General features: G+C 31.7%; 1 non-coding gene across 1 annotated transcript; it reads left to right on the plus strand.

Annotated features, from left to right (window-relative positions):
* The first annotated feature begins 3,719 nt into the window (after positions 1 to 3,719).
* On the plus strand, positions 3,720 to 3,826 carry LOC126019717 (U6 spliceosomal RNA). Its single transcript, XR_007499344.1, has one exon. It is a non-coding gene; the product is annotated as a U6 spliceosomal RNA (small nuclear RNA).
* The last annotated feature ends 1,541 nt before the right edge of the window (positions 3,827 to 5,367 follow it).

Here is a 5,367-nt window from a genome sequence, read left to right on the forward strand (position 1 = left end):
AGAAGTTTAGTCTCTGACATATTTATTTGGTGAAAACTTTCATTGCTTGTTTTCTTGATTTTACTATAGAAAATATCTCTAAGATTGGATGTTAAAGAAGAAATAGGTATCTAGTGCCCTTATAATTCTAAAATGTTTTTCTGGATACAATGCCTATGTATTATGTATTATGTGCTATCTAGTGTATCCAATAGCCAATTACCAATGAAAGGAGGGCAAAATATGATGCAATAAATATTTGTCTTGTTTTTTTAAGTAAACATATAATGAATTATTTATTATTTATTAAGGTTTGTGTAAGATGATACCTAAACTGAGAATTATTTTGAAGTACAAATGGAAGTGGCAGAAAATTCAAGCATATCGACTGTCTTATTCCTAATCACCTGAGACCAGACTTCATTTTCCATGTTTCTAATATGCGCAGCATAATATTTCTTTCTGATTCTCCTTAGATTCTTCAAGGGTATTTCAAATAAACCTGTTTCATTTCCTCCTGTCTATTGCAAAATGCCCTTTTCAAATCTAATGGACGCAATATCAGGTTCCATCTATAAATGATTTAGGTTCTTTTAATAAGTGACCTTTGTTCATTTACTGCTATTAAGTTGACAGCACAGCTGTCCTCAAATCTATTATATTACTGAGGTGGGAGGAAGATCTTGAGGCTGGATTTTGACATGCATTGCATTTGCTCCTGATTAATTGATTAATTGAAATATATAACAACACGTTGGTGAAATATAAAAAAAAATCTAATTAAACTCAAATATCTGAAAATAACAAATACTTTCATTTTAAATATATGTTCAAATATTTTCTGAGATATTTTTTCTACTTAGAATAAAATGTTATTTTTTAAAATTGTAATTCAACTGGACATTTATTTTGGTGGTATATCTAGATTATTTTTATATCTGTTTCTTTTTTTAATTATGTCATATTTATATGTTTTTAAGAAATAGTTTACACTATTTTTAGGTAAATTTACACATCAACACACACTGCTTGTGAACAGTTATTTGTGTTCTAGACTCACAGCTAGACTTTCAGGCATTTTGTTTTGTTTTGTTTTGGGGGGTGCACACCCAGTGACGCTCAGAGGTTACTCCTGGCTATGTGCTCAGAAATCGCCCTTGGCTTGGGGGACCATATGGGATACCAGGGGATGGAACAGCGGTCCATCCTAGGCTAGCACACTCAAGTCCTTAAGCCCTGCAAAACGGCTCTGGCCTCAACTTTCAGGCATTTTAATGCATTAAAATCTACATCTTCATGCGACACATTAACCTAGTTACATGATTCAAAACTCAGAGGACCATATATCATTATATAATACCATGACTTTTTCTTTTTGTTGTTGTTGTTGATTGATATCATATGCTTATTTTACTTAATGAGAAGAATAGGGGATAAATACATAATGAAATTTATTTTATAATAAATAAATGGAATTTTTATCTTTTATTCAAATTGTGAGATCTGAGTTAGAGAACTTATTTATGCAGAAGTGCAGGAGGCATTTTCTAATTAAAATGGTAATAGGAATATATGGATATTAGGGTTACAGTAATAGTAAAATAGGTAGAGCAGTTGCCTTGCATATGGACCACCTAGTTTAATCCTCTGAACTCCATATAGTCTCTATAGTCTCTTGAGCCCCACTAAAAGTGATTCTTGAGTACACAGCCAGGAGTTAACCCTGAACACAGGAAGTATATTCTAAAAATGAAACAAAACAAAATATAGAATATAGAGATATAGCCCTTTCCACAGTCATTTTTTCCTAGAGCTTGGATACTAATATTTTAAGTCAGTCAGGTTACATTTTTCCATAGCAGTATAAACTGTGATTTCTAAATATATTAAATATATCACTTTAATATATTTTATCAGTAGCACTTTACTGGACAGATTTTATTACTATTAGACTCACTGGTACCATTTATGTGTACATTAAACTCCTTCAAACCAGATTTCCAAGATAAAGAAAAATTAAACAAAAATCTTAGATGACAATACTATTTTTTCAGTGCTTTCTTAATAATTTATTTTGTTAGAGTTTTTAGAGTAGTAATTCAGAGAAATAATTCATAAATTAATTTTATAATACAAGATTTGATCATGATAATACAAGATTTGATAATGATCATGATCATTGCATGATCAATTTTTTACATGATAAAATTTGTTCATAATTAATATAGCCATTTCATGGGATACAGTTGCATATAGAGCAATTATTTTTTAAATATTTTCTATATGGGTTCTCTGGTTATATACTATAAAGGGTAATGTCCTAGACTTGTATACCGTTTGATTCCTGGTACCACATATGATTCCTTGAGCACTATTGGGAGTGATCCCTGAACACAGAACGAGGATTAAACCCTGAGGATACAAAAAGCCAGAGATATAAAATAAATAAGTGGTACTTCCCAATGAGCTGATAAAAAATGGGCATTTTCAGAATGGGGTGGGAAGATTGCCCTCTGCCTCTTCCAATATTGGAAAATCCAGTAGCCCTTACCCACATCTGACAACTGGCATAGAAACAAATCACTTCCACTACTCAAAAAGAATGTAATTTGTGATAAGCTTCTTCCCATGGACTGGTTCTTCTGACTCTTGTATCTATTGTCTTTAGAATTATTACCATACTATCCTGTTATTTTTTTTTCAAAAATAATATATTTAACCATCATGATTACAAACATGATTATAGTTGGGTTTCAGCCATAAAAAGAACACTCCCCTTCACCAGTGGAGAGCAGGGAGTGCAGTTAAGATAGAGAAGGGACCACTAGGATAAGGAGGATCTGGATTGATCACTCTGGACAAGAACTAGGTGCTGAAATAAGGGAAAGTGATATGCATGAAGCCCCTTCAGTAACCATGTTGCAAAACAGGAAAATGGAGGGAGAGAGAGTAAGAGAGAGACAGAGAGAGACAGAGATAGAGAGACAGAGACAGAGAGACAGACAGAGATGAGAGAGAGTGAAAGTGAGAGAGTGAGCGAGAGAGGAAATATCTGTGGAAGAGGCAGGCAAGGGAGATGGCAGGGATGAAGCAGAAAGAAAAAAAGAAAACTGGGAACATTGGTGGTGGGATATGTACTTTGATGAAGGGAATATAATTACTTTGAATCTTCCCACATAGACCAGCCTAGGCTGAAAACTTGGGGGCATAATCTGAATGGTGGTGGGCATATTGTTCTTTCAGACTTCTAGAAAGAACAGCAGTCTCCAACCTGACATTGGCCTACATCAAAAAATCCCAGCCTTCTTACTGAACCTCATCAAATTGTGAAGCCACCAAATCATTCCTGCTCCATAATTCCTGTAACAGTACCTCCAAATTTCATAATACTGTCTGCCCAGAAAATCTGATGGGAAAATTAGGATAAGGATCACTAAGTTCAATGAGTAAAAACAATAACAAAGACGTTTTAACTAGCATCAACCAGCCCAGTAAATATTCAAACAATGACCATTGCATAATACAGCAATTAACATAAATTGGATTTTATTGATCTATTTTTAATAATTCTATTTACTTTTTTATTATAATAATCAAAACAGAAATAGTATTTGTGTCTGCTAAGGTAGGTGTAGGTGGTGGTGTGAAAGTTTCAAAGGTGGTAAGATTGATGGAAACAATTATTTATCAACAACTTGGTAAATAATGCTGTAATAATATAAAATTAAAAATTAAAATTAGTGCTTGCCTCGGCAGCACATATACTAAAATTGGAACAATACAGAGAAGATTAGCATGGCCCCTGCACAAAGATGACACGCAAATTTGTGAAGCATTCCATATTTAAAATAAAATTAAAATTAAAAAACAAAGACAAATCTCATTTTCATTTTACTTACTTATATCCAATATGGATTTCAGTGATAATTGCCAATTTTATTGGGTTTAACTTTAAATCAGAGCAAGTTTTAACACTAATTTGGTCAGAGTGAGATATACAAACTTTATGTTAAAAATGTACAAAATTAATTTTTTTTTAATTTCCCAACCACCCCTCAAAATTTATTTTTCTAGTTGACTTGCTATTACATACAGCCACAATAATGTGAAGTTAATTCTGAAGTCTTGGTAGAATATTAAGTTGTAAATTTCATGGAAAAATAATCTTAGTTTTTAGTGAAAATATAAATTAAAAAATTAATACTAAAGAAAAAAGAAATCAGGTTGGTAAATATGATTTAAATCTTATTTTGTTTTGAGAAATTGAGAGTAAAAATTAAAAATATATAAAAATATTTACATGTTACAGAATTTAAATTCCTATTTAGTTTCTATTAATAACTGGCAATAGTTGAAATCTCAGTGATAATAACTGTCAATAAACAAAATTTGCATTATTATTTTTAGACATACAGTAAATATCAGTAGGAATTTTGTACAAATAGGTTTTTCTCTAATATTAAAGAAATTTGGAGAAAGAACAGTAATCACTGAGTGCTGCAGTTGGTCAAAAATTTAATTAGAAATATGTATATATCTTTGGGGCAGGAGAGATAGCAAGGTGGTAGGGCGTTTGCCTTGCATGCAGCTGATCCAGGACAAATGTGCTTCAAATCCCGGCATTCCATATGGTCCCCCATGCCTGCCAGGAGCAATTTCTGAGAGCAGAGCCAGAAGAAACCCCTGAGCTCTGTTGAATGTGACCCAACACCCCCCCAAAATGAATATATCTTTAAAACAATTTAGTTATTTTTACCCTTTTCTCTCAGGTATGAAAATCAAGATTCAGAATATCCTAACAATACTGTTTTGTCAGTACATAATATTTCTTAAAGGTAAGGATTTACACTTGAAATATATACTCTTCATTTTGAGACTTTATATTAGAAAATAAAAGTAATCTCACTTTAAGGCCACCTCAAATTTGTACTCAAATAATTTTAGAAAGATCTCATATAATTCAATGCTGGGTAAAAAATAATTCAAAAATCAGTTAAAAGATAAAGTATTCTGTAATGTAACCATACTTCTAATATTTCCCAGCAGTGTGACCTTAAATAAATCACTTAATATCTGTTAATTACTGAAACTCATCAATAAAATAGATACCATGATACTTTATGCCCTGCAAGTTTGCTATGATGTTTAAATGATAAGATGAGAACTGTTTTCAAGAGTGCTCTGCAAACACTACACACCTAATTATCTTATAATTTAAACTATTAACATATTGATCCTGACTGCTAAGAATTTTTATATAATGCCCAAGTAAAATCATTGTTATCAGCAAGAATTTAAAAGATCACAACCCTCAGATAATTTATATTTTTTATTTTAACATAAAGTACATTTATTTTTATGTGTCTATCACAAGATATCTAAGTTATC

The sequence above is a fragment of the Suncus etruscus genome, chromosome 9 (genome assembly GCF_024139225.1).
Source record: "Suncus etruscus isolate mSunEtr1 chromosome 9, mSunEtr1.pri.cur, whole genome shotgun sequence".
Lineage (NCBI taxonomy): Eukaryota > Metazoa > Chordata > Mammalia > Eulipotyphla > Soricidae > Suncus > Suncus etruscus.